Genomic DNA, 18,216 nt, shown 5'->3' with positions numbered 1-18,216 from the left:
ATTTATCCTGCCTGAAAGACTGCCTCGTATTGACTGACTGTTGAATGAGAAAACGCTCAATCACTCGCTAATCGTCAGAGATCTTGTGTAAAAGAAAAAAAAAAAAACTACGTGAAAGTAAAAGGAAAGATAAGGCTTTAGGAATCAAAGAACTGACAATTAAGACGGATTCCTTTGGAACTTTAACGACAAATTTTACAGACATTAAAGTTAATGCGGACAATCCATTTTAGAGTGTTTGCACTTTTAAACATAACAAAATAAATTATAAGCAGCCTCAACGCAGCAAGCTGAGACATGCTTAAGCATTTTTACCACGATAACAGAGACAGCTTCCTGTCATTTATGACAATAGAAACTGGGAGTAACTCTCGCTCTTTCATGATTAAAACGAGCACGTTTTGTTCTTTCTGTTGCTTCTTCTCAGTTGCTTGGCTGATATAGTTAACTTTGAATTCTTTCTCGGGTCTGGCTGTGTAGCTAACACATGTGGACTTTGCAACCAAGACATGCTGTTAACTGTTCTACTCTCACAGATAATCGAGTCGCTTGAAATCCTCTGCCTCCTTAAGGATGTTCAGAAATAGACCGTAATATTACCGCTCCTGCTCCAGTCCAAATGTCTTCAGAGCACATATTGACAAACAGAAGAAAGGGCGATTCGACGATTGAAGGAATTCAGGCGCGATTGCAGGGCCCTACCGTCAGTAGTCGTGGCGAGTGGTTAAGGCGATGGACTTGAAATCCATTGGGGTTTCCCAGCGCAGGTTGAATCCTGCCGCTACGTAGTTTAAACTTTAGCAAATTCAAGGTATTAAGCCTTAACTTGCCACTCGCCCAATACAATTTGCAAATCTTCTCAGTAGCTCACGGCTCAATTAACAAAAACTGGTAGATGCTGCAATCAATGGGAGGCATAAGAACACATTCCGTTGACAGCTTACCAGTTTCTGTTCACAACACGAATACTGAACGCTTGTGCAAAGTTAAGTGTCCTTTCGGCACAGACTGCAGCAAAGCATTTGAGTGCAGTCTAGAAAATGATCAGCTGCCGTTCAAACGCCATACGTTGCAAACCCCCAAAGCAGTGACCAACATAACTATACTGATATTGATACTAATGATTTAAAAAACAGTCGTGTTCAAAGATTAAGCCTCAAAATCACTTGTTGGTCTGAATTTGGAGAGGAAGACTGTAAGGCCATTTTAACACAAACCTCATTTATTTCTTTTCGTTGCAGTGCTACGGGTGAAAGGTACTGCCAGGGTCTGAAGGCTTAAATTTACTAATGATTCTGGGTGAAAAATGACAGAATTCACATGTGATGTGAAACGAATCTAATAAGAACGGGGATCAGTAAATCATGCACGTCAGCCTTCTTCGGAGGCAGCAAAGGCTAAAGAAGAGGAGAAGTAAAGAAGAGCTGACAAACAATCGGCTCCGCACTTGCAACACTACACGCCGGCTCGTTGTTTTCCTTAATATCCGTATCAGCTGTGTTTCTTACTTATCTCCCTTTGTTCTCGGGTGAAATTTTGTGTCTCAACATAGAATTCAGCCAAAAAGAAAACTTAAATCAAGAAATAAGTAACAAATGAAAGCATGATGGGACCACTGTAGTTTCCTTCCATAGACTCAATAATTAACAGTAATTTTCACAAGTGAAAGAAAGAGAAAATTAAAAAAAAAAAAAAACAAATAAAAAAAAAGAAATTTACCGCCTAAAGCTATATCGCTGGCAGCTGAGTCCTGTAGTCGTGGCCGAGTGGTTAAGGCGATGGACTAGAAATCCATTGGGGTCTCCCCGCGCAGGTTCGAATCCTGCCGACTACGTTTGTGTTTCGCTCTGTTAAGAATGTCTTCAAAGTCCAAATTTAGCAGTCAGATTAGGCATTGTTAGCATTATGTAGGCAATGATTCCCTTCAATTGTCTCAGAATTATGAACCCGTTATGGCACACGGATATATTCCTTAACTTTCTTAACTTTGGAATATTGGATAAGCACGTGTCTGCTGTTAGGAGCAATGAAAGGACTTTTCAGCGATTAGAAAAAAAACAAAAAAATATTCAGTCGTTTTACAAAGTTGGACAAGGCTTTGAAGAGTTAATTCTATTTTTTGTGTCCGCGTGTGGCAGAACGGGTTGAAAAACAGCATTTATCCTGCCTGAAAGACTGCCTCGTATTGACTGACTGTTGAATGAGAAAACGCTCAATCACTCGCTAATCGTCAGAGATCTTGTGTAAAAGAAAAAAAAAAAACTACGTGAAAGTAAAAGGAAAGATAAGGCTTTAGGAATCAAAGAACTGACAATTAAGACGGATTCCTTTGGAACTTTAACGACAAATTTTACAGACATTAAAGTTAATGGACAATCCATTTTAGAGTGTTTGCACTTTTAAACATAACAAAATAAATTATAAGCAGCCTCAACGCAGCAAGCTGAGACATGCTTAAGCATTTTTACCACGATAACAGAGACAGCTTCCTGTTATTTATGACAATAGAAACTGGGGAGTAACTCGCTCTTTCATGATTAAAACGAGCACGTTTTGTTCTTTCTGTTGCTTCTTCTCAGTTGCTTGGCTGATATAGTTAACTTTGAATTCTTTCTCGGGTCTGGCTGTGTAGCTAACACATGTGGACTTTGCAACCAAGACATGCTGTTAACTGTTCTACTCTCACAGATAATCGAGTCGCTTGAAATCCTCTGCCTCCTTAAGGATGTTCAGAAATAGACCGTAATATTACCGCTCCTGCTCCAGTCCAAATGTCTTCAGAGCACATATTGACAAACAGAAGAAAGGGCGATTCGACGATTGAAGGAATTCAGGCGCGATTGCAGGGCCCTACCGTCAGTAGTCGTGGCCGAGTGGTTAAGGCGATGGACTTGAAATCCATTGGGGTTTCCCGCGCAGGTTCGAATCCTGCCGGCTACGTAGTTTAAACTTTAGCAAATTCAAGGTATTAAGCCTTAACTTGCCACTCGCCCAATACAATTTGCAAATCTTCTCAGTAGCTCACGGCTCAATTAAAGTCTTTTTTCTTTTTAATTTTTAAATTTTGCAAATGTTTTTTTTTAAAGTTAAAAATGTTCCTCCCCCAAACTTTTTGTTTTTCCCAAATGATTATTACAAAAATTTTTAAATAAAACTTATAGATTTTCATTGTGTAATGTTTTGCAAATTTTACAAAATTGTAAAAGTATTCCTAAAAATCGTTTTGAAAAAGGCCATTTTCAAACAATGGGAAATTAAAAAAAGGGACCCCCACACCCAGATGAAATCAAACAGGTTGTTCAGATACCTGACAGGGGTCTTGTTATCGCGAAAAAGTATATAGACAGGTTTGGCGGGGCCGCTTTTGCAGGGGCAGGAACACCTCAAAGTAAAAATAAATTGAAAGGAGGGGAGAAGCGGGGGGGTGGGGGGAAAAGGGCCGAGGAGCACGGAGGCACCATGATTCCCAGTAAAGGGCCCCTTTATTTACCACGCCCTAAAATCCCCCAGGGCGGTGCCGGGGCCCAATTTGGGGCCCCGGCCACAGTCTCCCCCTCATCCCAAAACCTTCGAGGGGAAAAAAGGTACAGAACTTTCTATTGAACTATTCAGTGTTGGGGGGTGTGTGGCCTAGAGTACTGTAAATCGTATGTGATGTTATATGTACTAAAAATTTACAAAGACAAAAAAAAGGAGAAAAACTGAAAAATTCCAGTCATGTGCAGTGATCACACTTAAATAAGAAAAAGTCAATTACATTGGTAACTCATTTTGTAAAAAAATTTACAGTGTTGACCTTTTACTTGTATGTTAGGATTGGGACACCTCATGGGGGAGAAGAAAACTTCTAAATGAACAAAAGAAAAAGAAATATGCAATATGGTTTTCAAAAAAGCCATCACCTGAGACAGATTTTTTAATGAACCCTAGACAAAATGTTCCAAAAATAAAACCCATCAGCATTCCACAATAGACCAAAAAGAAACATCGATGACCAAGAAACAATTTTAAGGGGGACCATTTGAGAGAAACTGACAGGTAAAGGGATTTTAATAGTATGTAAGTCAAACTGGTTGTCACAAAACTATTACAGTAAAAAATGGTTAAATGTTTTTTTTTTATTTCCTTTTCACCTTCAGAACCAGCTTGTGTGACAGAGTTTTTCCTAGAAATTGTCTTAGTTTTCCCACCCCTGTTTTTGTCTTTGATCCCCGCAAACTGTTCCTTGATGATTAGATTTATTTCTATTCTATTGTGAAATTTTGGCATTAGAAGGCACGAAACCCCCCATCCGTGTTTGGGTGGTGGCTTCAACCCCCAAAGGCCTGGCGAAATCATTGGCCACCGGGGCCCTGTGGGTGTCCCAGGCCAGCAACAAAAAAAAATGTGGCTATATCAGAAAAAGGGGGGGCCCCCAATTTCCCTTTAAGGGCCCCAAAACACAAAAGCTCCCAATTTTTTTTACCACCTTTATACTGATCTGATCCCCGAAAAAAGAGAGGTGTGAAGGGGCCTCACTACCACATTGTCATTGTGTGGGGGAATTTAACTTCCCCCCGGCCCCATCAGAACCTGTTCCCCCCCCCTCCCGGGTGCTATGGGGTTTCCCTTTATCTTCCTTTTCCGAATCCCGGTTTTTCAGCTTGGGGGTGGAGGGGTATGAGCATCAGGTCAAAAAGAGGGCCCCGCTGCATGCAATGGATGCTGCATGTGAGGACATCAAGGGGTTTGGGGGGTGGTTGAGAATTCCCCGTTTCTTCCCGCGACGGGAAAAATCCGTTGATGTGGATGAGAATTTATCCCGACAGAGAGCAGCCATGGGCCCGGAGGATGAGGATGGTGGCCAGGGAAAAAGAGGGTGACAATGGCAACTGAAAATATTACTGTACATAGTTCTGAGATTTTTTTGGATGGTGGGCTAGAGTTTTTTTTTTTTGTTTGTGTTTATAACTGTTCTTTTACAGAATCCTGTATATGTTTTTTTCAAGTATGTTCTCTAATGAAAAATTTCGTACAATAAAGTAAATTTCCTTTAGAGGGTTTATTGGGGGTGATTTTTCTGTAAAAACTTTTTGGTTTTATTCATAGTGGATTCTGTTTTAACCGGGCCCCATTGACAAAAAGCTAAGATTTTGATTCCTTAAACAATCCAAAGGGATAAGCATTTTATTTACATTTATATGGGAAGGGTATTTAGTTTTGAAAATGGATAAATCTTTTTTGGGAGATATGAGTTTTAGGGGGTCCCAGGGGTTTTAAACCATCCGGGGTATTCTAAAAAGATAAATGAATAAATTCAAGGAATTAAAGGATCTTTCTATTTGACTGTACTATTTTATAGGGGAAAAGGGAATTTCTTTTGGCATGGCGAAGAGTTTTGGGGTAAGATTTTGTTTTGCTATGTATAATGTTGGGGCACGTAAGACTGTTTAAAAAGACCTTTGGGTTTTGGGAAAGTCATCTGGTTTCTGGCCAAACCAAAGAAAAAAATGTAACAAAACTGGGGATCCGAATCAATGGGAGGATAAGAACAACCCCCCTTGAAGCTTTCCAGTTTCTGTTACCCAAAAAATACTGAACGCGCTTGTGCAAAAAGTTGTCCTTTTGGGACAGACTGGGAAAGCATTTTTAGTGCAGTCAGAAATGACAGCGGTTTAAACCCAACGTTGAAACCCCAAAGAGACCAAAAACTTACTAATATTGATAAAGATTTAAAAAAGTCGGTTCAAAGATTAAACCCAAAATCACTTGTTGGTCTGTTTGAGGGAAGACAAGCCATTTTTAAAACAAACCCCCATTTATTTTCTTGAAGGTGAAAAAGGGACCCAGGGTTAACCCAAAATTTCTAATGACTGGGGTAAAAAAAAATTCATGTGATTGAAACGAATCTAAAAGAACGGGATCAGTAAATCATGATGTCAGCCCTTCAGAGGGACAAAGGGAAAAAGAGAAATAAAAAAAGGGGAAAAAATCGCCCGGGACTTAAATAAAACCCGGGGCCCCCGTTGTTTTCCTTAATATCCTATCGCTGTGTTTTTACTATCCCTTTGTTCGGGGGAAATTTTTTGTCTCAAATAGAATTCACCCAAAAAAAGAAAACTTAAATCAAGAAATAAGTAACAAATGAAAGCATGATGGGACCACTTGTAGTTTCCTTCCATAGACTCAATAATTAACAGTTATTTTCAGAAGTGAAAGAAAGAAAAAATAAAAAAAATAAAGAAAAAAAATTTACACTAAAGCTATATCGCTGGTGGCTGAGTCCTGTATGTGGCCGAAAGTGGTTAAGGCGATGGACTAGAAATCCATTGGGTCTCCCGCAGCAGGTTCGAATCCCGCCGACTACGCTTGTGTTTCGCTCTTGTTAAGAATGTCTTCAAAGTCAGAGTAGGCATTGTTAGCATTATGTAGGCAATGATTCCCTTCAATTGTCTGAGAATTATGTATCCATTATGGCACGGATATATTCCTCAACTTTCTTAAGTTTGGAATATTGGATAAGCAACGGTCTGCTGTTAGTAGCAATGAAAGGACTTTTCAGCGATTAGAAAAAACATCCGAGTGCCAAGATGAAAATCAACTAGAAGCAGTATGACAAACTGCAGGCACCGCTGATACTCAAACTCAGGATCTCCTGTTTACTAGACAGGCGCTTAAAACAACTAAGCCACGGCAACTGACATTATGAAAACACTCTAGCAGTGTGACGTCATAGCCTTAAATAGCAGTTAATATGTAACCAATGTCCACCTCTTGGTAATTCAATAACAAAAAAAAAAAATAAATAAAATCTGAAAGGTGAACACTGTCTTTAAGCAACAGGTGTTGCGCTGGACTGAGAAAGCAACTTAAGAGGCAATCGTTGAGTCTTTACAGAAGCAGCGCTCGAATATTTTCTTCTTGAATTTGATTTGCTGGCACAGATAGCAGCAGAAAGGATAATAGACTCTAAGATTTAAAGTCACGACAAGGTGGAATTCGACCCAGCGTCAGAGCACAATGGATTAGCAGTCCATCGCTTAACCACTCGGCCACCTTGTCACGTGAGCAACCAGCGATCCTTCTAGGCATTCCTCCTAAATTTAAATTCACAGATCCGGTAACACATCATGCCAAGCTCTATATTTAACTACGGACACTTCATCAACACTCATATCATCATCAATTGTTCTGTTTAATTGCTGCCTTGTTACAGAGCAATATGTTACAAGTCACGACGGCAGGCAGGTTTTCACTTTTCTCTATGTCTTTCATTTTCCAAAGCAAAGAGAATAAATCCTGAGAGATGCGCTCCACCTCCGCCTTCTGCAATGAAACGGACAAAGCTAACATGTTCCTTGCAAAGTTTCAAGGCACATCCGAGTGCCAAGATGAAAATCAACTAGAAGCAGTATGACAAACTGCAGGCACCGCTGAGACTCAAACTCAGGATCTCCTGTTTACTAGACAGGCGCTTAAAACAACTAAGCCACGGCACCTGACGTTATGAAAAGACTCTAGCAGTGTGAAGTCATACGCCTAAATAGCAGTTAACATGTAACAAATGTCCAACTCTTGGTAATTCAATAACAAAAACATCTGAAAGGTGAACACACTTTCAGTAACCGTAGCTCTACGATTAGAGACTTTTGTAAGTAAAGAAGTTTGCCTGATATTGTTTGAATCCAATGGTCAAAGAGCCCTCAAGAAGACAAACGCACACACAATCCGTGAAAAGCACAACAGACTCTGTGATCCAGGAAAAGCAGTCATCTTCTTCAAAGGCACCTTAAAATCATTTCTTCATCGAGGTTTTCCATTCTCTTTTGTCGACTTCGATTAAGGACTTAAAATATATCAATGAAAACGGGCAAGTTTTCCACACAGTCTTATTTCAAGTTCACTTTGCACGTATTCAGCTGTGTGTATTGCAGAAAAGAAACGCAAGGAAGCAGAGCAAGAAGGCACCGCTGAGATTTGAACTCAGGATCTCCTGTTTACAAGACAGGCTCTTAAACCAGCTAAGCCACGGCGCCCATGTAAAAAAGCTTTTTTCATCTTCCATTTCACTCAGTAAAATAGAATGTTTAAGGCAGAACATTTCGATTCTAAAATATGGACTAAGATACTGCTTTGAGCAACAGGTGTTGCGGACTGAGAAAGTAACTTAAGAGGCAACCGTTGCGTCTTTTACGGAAAGCAAGCGCCGGAATATTTTCTTCTTGAATTTGATCTGCTGGCACAGATAGCAGCAGAAAGGATATTAGACTCTAAGATTGAAAGTCACGACAAGGGTGGATTGAACCCACGCTGCAGAGCACAATGGATTAGCAGTCCACCACCTTAACCACTCGCCACCTTGTCCTGTGAGCAAGCGGTACCCCTTCTAGGCATTCCTCCTAAATTTAAATTCACTGATCCAGTAATGCATCACCCCAAGCTCTATATTTAAATACGGACACTTCATCAACATATATCGCCATCAATTGTTCTGTTTATGAAGCCTCTACAGAGAAATTTTGTTACATACCGACGGGCAGGCGGGTTTTTCCTCTATTCTTTCACTGGCCAAAACAAAGAGAATAAATCCTGAAAATCGCTCCACCTCCCCCTTCTGCAATGAACGGACAAAGCTAACATGTTCTTGAAAGTTTCAAGGCACATCCAAAAGTGCCAAGATGAAAATTAACTAGAAGCAGTATGACAAACTGCAGGCACCGCTGAGACTCAAACTCAGGATCCTGTTTCCCTAGACAGGCTTAAACAACCAAAGCCACGGCACCTGACGTTATGAAGAGACTCTAGCAGTGTGGGCGTCATCCCGCCTAAATAGCAGTTAACATGTAACCAATGTCCACCTCTTGGTAATTCAATAAAAAAAAAAAACATCTAAAAGGTAAAAACACTTTCAGTAACCGAAACTCCAATTAGAGACTTTTGTAAGGGAGAAGTTTGCCTGATGTTGTTTGAACCCAATGTTCAAAAGGAAGCCCTCGAAGAGAAACGATCCCCAATCCTGAGAAAGCACAACAGACTCGCAATCCCGGGAAAAGCAGTCATCTTCATCAAAGGCACCTTAAAATCATTTCTTCATCGAGGTTTTCCATTCTCTTTGTCGACTTGATTAAGGACTTAAAATATATCAATGAAAACGGGCAAGTTTTCCACACAGTCTTATTTCAAGTTCAATTTCCGGAATAAAGCTTTTGTGTGAGCAAAGCGGTGATCCTTCTAGGCATTGAGTGATTGGCGTTTTCATTTAACAGTCAGTCAATACGAGGCAGTCTTTCAGGCAGGATAAATGCTGTTTTTTAACCCGTTCTGCCAACGGCGGACAAAAATAGAATTAACTCATCAAAGCCTTGTCCAACTTTGTAAAATGACTGAATTTTTTTTTTGTTTTTCTTATCAGTTGAAAAGTCCTTCTATTGCTACTAACAGTAGACACGTGCTTATCCAAAATTCCACAGTTAAGAAAGTTAAGGAATATATCCGTGCCAATGGGTCTATAATTCTGAGACAATTGAAGGGAATCATTGTATACATAATGCTAACAATGCCTAATCTGGACTGCTAAATTTGACTTTGAAGGCATTCTTAACAAAAGGAAACACAAACGTAGGCTGCAGGATTCAACGTATACTGGAGACCCCAATGGATTTCTAGTCCATCGCTCTAACCACCTCACACATCACAAGTATAACTCAGCTGCCAAATCTATATAGCTTTAGGTGTTAAATTTCTTTTTCTTTTGTTTTTTAATTTTCTCTCTTTCTTTCACCTCTGGAAAATTAATACAATTATTGAGTTCATGGGAAGGGAAACTACAGTGGTCCCATTATGCTTTCTCATTTGTTACTTATTACTTTTGATTTAAGTTTTCTTTTTGGTCACCCGTTGAGACACAAAATTTCACCTGAGAACAAAGGGAGATAAGTAAGAAACACAGCTGATACTGATATTAAGGAAAAAACAACGACGGGCGACAGTAGTGTTGTAAGTAAAGTGGAGCCGATTGTTTGTCAGCTCTTCTTTTTACTTCCTCTTCTTTAGCCTTTGTTGCCTCCTCAAGAAGGCTGACGCATGATTTACTGATCCACGTTCTTATTAGATCTTCACATCACACATGTGAATTTGCCATTTTACACCCAGAATCATTAGTACCTAAGCTCAGACCTGGTATGCCCTTCTCACCCGTAGCACTGCAACAAAAAAGAAAATAAATGAGGTTTGTGTTAAAATGGCTCCCTATAGTCTTCCTTCCAAATACCCAGACCAACAAGTGATTTTGAGGTTTAATCTTTGAACACGTCTGTTTTAAATCATTAGTATCAATATTGCATAGTTAAGTGTTGGTCACCGTTTAGGGGTTTGCGTATGGCGCTTGAACGGCAGCTGATCATTTTCTAGACTGCACTCAAATGTTTTGCTGCAGTTCAGCCGTAAAGGACACTTCTTAACTTTTGCACAAGCTGCTCAGTATTCGTGCAGCTAGAATAGAAAACTGGTAAGCTGTCAACGGAATGTGTTCTTATGCCTCCCCATTGACAAGGGCATCTACCAAGTTTTGTTAATTGAGCCGTGAGCTACTGAGAGAAAATTTTGTAAATTGCATTTCATGAGGGTGTTGGCGCTTAATACCTTGGAATTTGCTAAAGTTTAAACTACGTAAGTCGGCAGGATTCGAACTGCGCGGGGAAAACCCAAATGGATTTCTGCTAAGTCCATCGCCCCTAACAAATCCCAGCCACCACTACCGATTGTTGGGACCTGAATACTGAATTCCTTCAATCGCCGAATCATCCTTTCTTCTGTTTGTCAATATGTGCCTGGAAGACATTTGACTGGAGCAGGAGCGGGCAATATTACGGTTCATTTCTGAACATCCTTAAGGAGGCAGAGGGATTTCGTTGCTTTACCTCGACTATCTGTGAGAGTAGAAATACAAGCACAGCATGTCTTGGTTGCAAAGTCCACATGTGTTAGCACAGCCAGGCCCCTGACAGCACCCAAAAGTTAACTATATCAGCCAAGCAACTGAGAAGAAGCAACAGAAAGAACAAAAGGTGTCGTTTTAAACATGAAAAGCGGGGTTACTCCCCGTTTCTATTGTCTTCGGAACTGTCTCGTTATGGGGTAAAAATGCGCCCCCAGCTTTTTGCGTTTAAACCCTTTTAATTTATTTTTTATGTTTAAAGTGCAAAACCTAAATGGTTTCCGTTTCTTTAAAAGTCTTTAAAAATTTTTCGTTTAAATTTCCCAAAGTCCCTCTTAATTTTAGTTCTTTGATTCCTAAAATTTTTTTCCTTTTACTTTTCCCTAGTTTTTTTTTTTTTTTAAAAGACTTGGCGATTAGCAGTGATTGGCGTTTTTCTTCAAAGTCAGTCAAAACGAGGCGTCCAGGCAGGATAAATGCTGTTTTTTTAAAGTTCTGCCCCCCGGACACAAAAAAAAATTCTCTTAAAGCCTTTCCCAAATTTGGAAAGACTGAATATTTTTTGTTTTTTCTAATCCCGAAAAGTCCTTTTTATTGCTCCCAACAGCAGAAAAGGGTTTAAAATTTCCCAAAGTTAAAAAGGGAATTTTATCCGCGGTCTTTATTTCCAAAATTTTTTAAATTTTGGGGGAATTTTTTCTAACAACAAGTTCTGACTCTTTGGATTTGAAGCTTCTTAACAGAAAACAAAAAGTGGGGAACCCCCCGGGGGCCCCCCCGATTTCATCCATTTTAACCCGCCCCCGCCCATGATTTTGTTTACGTAAATTTTTTTTTTTTTTTTTTTTTAAACCTTTTTTATTTAAAAATTAGAATTATTGAGCAAAAGGGGGAAATAAGGGGCCCCTAGTTTCATTGTTACTTATTTTTTTTTAAATTTTCTTTTCAAATTCAAAATTGGACAAAACACCCAAACAAAAAGGGGAAAAAAAACACGCTAAATGTTTTTTAAAAAAAACGGGCAGTATTGTTAAGTTTTTTTTTTGTTTTTTTTTTATTTCTTTTTTCCTTTGGGTTTGGGGAATGAGTAAATTTTTTACTGTCCCCCCTTTTTGGGTTTTTTTTACTTTTTTTGTTTTTTTCCCCAAATCTTAGAAATTTCCCCCCCGGAGTTTTATAAAAAACCCTGAAAAAAAGAAAAAAAGATTTTTTTGGGTTAAAGGTTTATTTTTCCCTTTTAAAATTCCCCCAAGTTTTTGGGTTTTCTTTGAACATTTTTTTTAAATATTGACCCTTTTATTATTTGGTATTTTGGGGGGTTTGAAAATTTCCCCGGGATATTTTTTTAGTTGACTCAAAGTTTTTTGCATTTTCCAAAAGGAATTAATTTTGGGTTGCTCAGTTTCCCTTTTTAAAGAAACTGGTGGTAACAAAAATTTTTTTTCCCCCCTTTATTTTGGATCAAAACCCCTTTTTTTTAAATTGACCGGGCTAGGGGAAAGATTTGAAATTTTTCAGTGGCAATTTAAGGCTTAATACTTGAATTTGCTAAAGTTTAAACCACGTAGCGCAGGATTCAAGCGGGAAACCCAATGGATTTCAAGTCCATCGCCTTTAACCACTCCGCCACGACTACTGACGTAGGGCCTGCAATCGCGCCTGAATTCCTTCAATCGTCGAATCGCCCACTTTCTTCTGTTTGTCAATATGTGCTCTGAAGCATATTTGGACTGGAGCAGGAGCGGTAATATTACGGTCTATTTCTGAACATCCTTAAGGCAGAGAGGATTTCAGCGACTCGATTATCTGTGAGAGTAGAACAGTTAACAGCATGTCTTGGTTGCAAAGTCCACATGTGTTAGCTAAACAGCCAGACCCGAGAAAGAATTCAAAGTTAACTATATCAGCCAAGCAACTGAGAAGAAGCAACAGAAAGAACAAAACGCTCGCTTTTAATCATGAAAGAGCGAGAGTTACTCCCCAGTTTCTATTGTCATAAATAACAGGAAGCTGTCTCTGTTATCGTGGTAAAATGCTAAGCATGTCTCAGCTTGCTGCGTTGAGGCTGCTTATAATTTATTTTGTTATGTTTAAAGTGCAAACACTCTAAAATGGATTGTCCATTAACTTTAATGTCTGTAAAATTTGTCGTTAAAGTTCCAAAGGAATCCGTCTTAATTGTCAGTTCTTTGATTCCTAAAGCCTTATCTTTCTTTTTACTTTCACGTAGTTTTTTTTTTTTCTTTTACACAAGATCTCTGACGATTAGCTAGTGATTGAGCGCTTTTTCATTCAACAGTCAGTCAATACGAGGCAGTCTTTCAGGCAGGATAAATGCTGTTTTTCAACCCGTTCTGCCACGGCGGACACAAAAATAGAATTAACTCTTCAAAGCCTTGTCCAACTTTGTAAAACGACTGAATATTTTTTGTTTTTTCTAATCAGCTGAAAAGTCCCTTTCATTGCTCTAACAGCAGAACGTGCTTATCCAATATTCCAAAGTTAAGAAAGTTAAGGAATATATCCGTGTGCCATAACGGGTTCATAATTCTGGAGACAATTGAAGGGAATCATTGCCTACATAATGCTAACAATGCCTAATCTGACTGCTAAATTTGGACTTTGAAGACATTCTTAACAGAGCGAAACACAACGTAGTCGGCAGGATTCGAACTCTGCGGGGAGACCCCAATGGATTTCTAGTCCATCGCTTTAACCACTCGGCCACGACTACAGGACTCAGCTGCCAGCGATATAGCTTTTAGGCGGTAAATTTCTTTTATTTTTTTTTTTTTTAATTTTCTCTTTCTTTCACTTGTAAAATTACTGTTAATTATTGAGTCTATTGAAGGAAACTACAGTGGTCCCATCATGCTTTCATTTGTTACTTATTTCTTGATTTAAGTTTTCTTTTTGGCTGAATTCTAGTTGAGACACAAAAATTTCACCCGAGAACAAAGGGAGATAAGTAAGAAACACAGCTGATACGGATATTAAGGAAAACAAAGACGGGCGACTGTAGTGTTGCAAGTCGACCGATTGTTTGTCAGCTCTTCTTTACTTCTCCTCTTCTTTAGCCTTTGCTGCCTCGAAGAAGGCTGACGTGCATGATTTACTGATCCCGTTCTTATTAGATTCGTTTCACATCACATGTGAATTCTGTCATTTTCACCCAGAATCATTAGTAAATTTAAGCCTTCAGACCCTGGCAGTCCTTTCACCGTAGCACTGCAACGAAAAGAAATAAATGAGGTTTGTGTTAAAATGGCTTACAGTCTTCCTCTCCAAATTCAGACCAACAAGTGATTTTGAGGCTTAATCTTTGAACACGAATGTTTTAAATCATTAGTATCAATATCAGTATAGTTATGTTTCATTTTGGGGGGTTTGAAACGATGGGTTGAACGGCAGTGATCATTTTCGACTGACCAAATGCTTTGCTGCAGTTTGGCAAAGAATTAATTTGCACAACCCTGCTAGTATTCGGTTTGAAAGAAACGGTAAGCTGTCAAGGGAATGGTTCTTATGCCCCCCATTGATTGCAGCATCTACCTTTTTTGTTAATTGAGCCTGAGCTACGGAGAAGATTTGAAAGAAAAAGGGGGTTGGTTTAAACCCCTTTGAATTTCAAATTTTAAAAACTATAGGGGATTCAACTCCGCGGGGAAAACCCCCAAGGGATTTCAAGTCCATCGCCTTAACCACCGGCCACATACTGACGTAGGTCAACGCTCCAAATTTTCCCAACGCGAATCGCCCTTTCTTCTGTTTGTCCAATATGTGCTTAAGACATTTGATGAGCAGGAGTATATTACGTTTCATTTCTGAAAATCCTTAAGGAGGCAAGGATTTCGCTTACCTATTATTTGAGATAGAAAAACAAGCATGTCTTGCTGTAAAGTCCACATTAAGTTGCTCCCAAGCCAAACCCGAGAAAGAATTCAAGACTATATCAGCAAAGCAATGAGAAGAAGAATAGAAAGAACAAAACGGTCGCTTTAATCGAAAGAGCGTAGAGTTACTCTGTTTCTATTGTCTTTAAATAAGGAAGCTGTCTCTGTTATCGTGAAAATGCTTAAGCATGTCTCAGCTTCCCGGTTTGGGGCTTTTCTATAATTTATTTTGTTATTTTAAAGCAAACACTTAAAATGGATTGTCCGTATTACTTTAATGTCTGTAAATTTAAAAGTTCCAAAGGAACAGCTAATGTAGTTGCTTTGATCCTAAAGCTTATCTTCCTTTCTACTTCTCATTAGTTTTTTTCTTTCCCAAGACTCTGACGAGCGATTGACGTTTCTATTAATATTAATATCAGGCAGTCTTTCAGGCAGTAAATCTGTTTTTCAACCGTTCTGCATCGCACAAAAAATAGAATTAACTCTTCAAAGCCTTGTCTAATTTTAACCAAATTTTTTTTTTGGATTTGAAAAGTCCTTTCACCTAACAGCAAAAGGGTTATCCAATATTCAAAGTTAGAGTAAGGAATATTCCGTGCCTAACGTTCATAATTTTGAGACAATTGAAGGAATCTGGTCTGATATAATGCCAATAATGCTTAATCTGTCAGAATTGGGACTTTGAAGACATTGTAAGCTTAAACAAACGTACTCGTGATTCGAACTCGGGGGGCCCCAATGGATTTCTGGGCCATCGTTAAACACTGGCTCATTACTAAGGACTCAGCTGCCAGCGTTATAAGCTTTAGGAAAATTTTTATTTTTGTTTTTTTTTAATTTTCTTTTTCACTTGTGAAAATTACTGTAATTTGACATGGAAGGAAACTACAGTGCCTCATGCTTGCTTGTACTTATTCTTGATTTATTTTCTTGGCTGAATTAGTTGAGAAAAAATTCTCCCGGAACAAGGGATAAGTAAGAAACACAGCTGATCGATATTTAAGGAAAACAACGACGCATGAGTTAGTGTGCAATTTTAATTTTTGTCAGCTCTCTTTACTTCTCTTCTTTAGCCTTCGCTGCCTCCGAAGAGGCGACGATGATTTACGATCCCCCTTATTAGATTCGTTACATCACATGTGATTTCCCTGTCATTTTACCAGAATCATTAGTAAATTTAAGCCTTCTTCGGGAGAAAATTTTCACCATAGACTGCAAACGTAAAAATAAATGAGGTTTTTTATGAACTTTATGTCTTCAATTTCAAACCAGGAAGTTTTTGGGTTAATCTTTGAACAGCAGTTTTAAATCTCATTATTCATCAGTATAGTTATGTTGGTCACGCTTTGGGGTTGCAAACGAGGGGCTTGAACGAGCTGATTCAATTTCTAGATCATCAAATGCTTTGCTGCACCAGCCAGCGAACTTAACTTTGCACAAGCTGCTCAGTATTCGGGGTGAATAGAAACTGTAAGCTGTCAACGGAATGTGTCCTTATGCTCCATTGATTGCAGATCCAGTTTGTAATTAGTTAAAGCTACTGAGAAGATTTGCAAATTGTATTGTGACTAAGTTGTTTTACTTTAATTTGCTCATTAAATCTAACGAGCGGGATTCAACTCCTGAAACCCAATGATAAGTCCACGCAACTCCCACCTCTGACGACGGAGGCCTGCAATCGCCTTCAATTCCTTCCTAACCCGCCCGCCTTTCTTTTTTGTCAATATGCTCTGAAGATTTGTTGAGGAGGTATATTACGGTTATTTCTGAAATCCTTAAGGGGAAGGTTCAGCCTGACATTGGGGAAATCTTAACAGCATGTTCTGAAAGTCCAATGTGTTAGCTACACAGCCAGACCCCAGAAAAAAATTACGGATAGCAACAAGAGAAGAGCCAATGTAAAAAACGCTTTTAATCGTTTAGACGGTACCCCAGTTTCTTTTTTCAAATAACAGGAAGCTGTCTCTTTATTGAGTTAAATTCCATTGCTATGAGGCTGCTTTAATTTATTTGTTATTTTAAGCAAACTCTAAATATTGTCCGTGTAACTTTAATGTCGTAAAATTTGTCGTTAAATCCAAAGTGAATCCTCTAATTGCCAGTTTTTGATCCTAACCTTGCTTCCTTTTATCATAGTTTTTTTTTTTCTTTACACAGATCTCGGGTTAGCAGTGATTGAGCGCTGTTATTCACAGTCTAATACAGGCATCTTTCAGGCAGTGATAAATGCTTTCTTTAACTCGCTTCAGTACACGGAAGTAAAAAAATAAAATTTACTCTTCAAGCCTTTCCAATTTGTAAACGACTGAATATTTTTTGTTTTTTTTAATCGCTGAAAAGTCCTTCTTTTCTTAACAGCAATATTATCCAATCATTCCAAAGTGTAAGAAAGTTAGGGATATATCCGGTGATAACGGGTCTAATTCTGAGACAATTAAGGAACTTGCCATAATGCCAATGCCTAATCTGACTGCTAAATTTGACTTTGAAGAATCTACCAAGCGAAACATTAAACGTGTCGCAGGATTCAATCGCGTGATCCCTAATGATTTCTAGCCTCGCCTTACAAATGCCACTATTACAGTGACTGGCTGCAGCCATTATTTAGGCTAGCTTTTTTTATTTGTTTTTTTAATTTTCTCTTCTTCATTTTGGAAAATTACTGTTTGGGTCTAATGAAAAATTTTCAGTGTCCCATCATGCTTTCATTTGTTACTTATTTCCTTGATTTAAGTTTTCTTTTGGCTGAATTCTACGTACAAAATTCCCCAAACAAAGGAGATAAGTAAGAAACACAGCTGATAATGGATATTAAGGAAAACAACAAGGCAGGGTAGTGTTGCAAGTAGGCCATTGTTTTCAGTCTTCTTTGATTCTTCCTTTAGCCTTGCTCACTCAAAAGCTAAAGATGATCTTAATCCCGTTGTTATTCTTCAAAATTTTAAGCGTCTTACACAAATCATTATAAACTTGCTCAGCTGGCATTTCTTACCTTGACCTTCAAATTAAAAAAATAATATTTGTTTTAAATTGAAATTTCCCTCTAATTCTACAACAAGTGATTTTGAGCTTAACTTTAAATTTTTTTAAATTTAAGTTCTTCATTAGTATGGCATTTGGTTTAAAATATGGCTGAAAGCAGCTGATCATTTTGACTCACTTAAAACCCGGGCAGTTCAGCCAGGACTTTTCAAAACCTCTCTTGTTTTAACAGAAATGAACCCTAAACGAATCTTTTCCCATTGATTGCAATCTAATTTTTTAATTCCGTGACTTTGAAAATTTGAAATTTTAGGGGGTTAAAGCTTAATACCTAATTATTAAAGTTTAACTAGCAGTTAAACACAATCGGGAAACCCGAATGGATTTAAGTCCATGTTAATCCATTACTTACTGACGGAGGCC

The 18,216-nt window shown here is 38.6% G+C and overlaps 5 non-coding genes across 5 annotated transcripts; 2 read left to right on the top strand and 3 right to left on the bottom strand.

Moving 5' to 3' along the window:
- Positions 1 to 1,752: 1,752 nt before the first annotated feature.
- On the top strand, positions 1,753 to 1,834 carry trnas-aga. The gene has a single exon. It is a non-coding gene; the product is annotated as a tRNA-Ser (tRNA).
- A 1,025-nt stretch (positions 1,835 to 2,859) lies between these two features.
- On the top strand, positions 2,860 to 2,940 carry trnas-uga. Its single transcript has one exon. It is a non-coding gene; the product is annotated as a tRNA-Ser (tRNA).
- Positions 2,941 to 7,404: 4,464 nt separating this feature from the next.
- Positions 7,405 to 7,478, bottom strand: trnat-agu. Its single transcript has one exon. It is a non-coding gene; the product is annotated as a tRNA-Thr (tRNA).
- Positions 7,479 to 7,941: 463 nt separating this feature from the next.
- Positions 7,942 to 8,015, bottom strand: trnat-ugu. Its single transcript has one exon. It is a non-coding gene; the product is annotated as a tRNA-Thr (tRNA).
- Positions 8,016 to 13,568: 5,553 nt separating this feature from the next.
- trnas-aga lies at positions 13,569 to 13,649 on the bottom strand. The gene has a single exon. It is a non-coding gene; the product is annotated as a tRNA-Ser (tRNA).
- Between the last annotated feature and the right edge of the window lie 4,567 nt (positions 13,650 to 18,216).

This window comes from Polypterus senegalus, unplaced genomic scaffold (assembly GCF_016835505.1).
Source record: "Polypterus senegalus isolate Bchr_013 unplaced genomic scaffold, ASM1683550v1 scaffold_5061, whole genome shotgun sequence".
NCBI lineage: Eukaryota > Metazoa > Chordata > Cladistia > Polypteriformes > Polypteridae > Polypterus > Polypterus senegalus.
The sequence above is the reverse complement of the archived record's forward strand: the minus strand, read 5'-3'. Positions and strand labels throughout refer to the sequence as shown.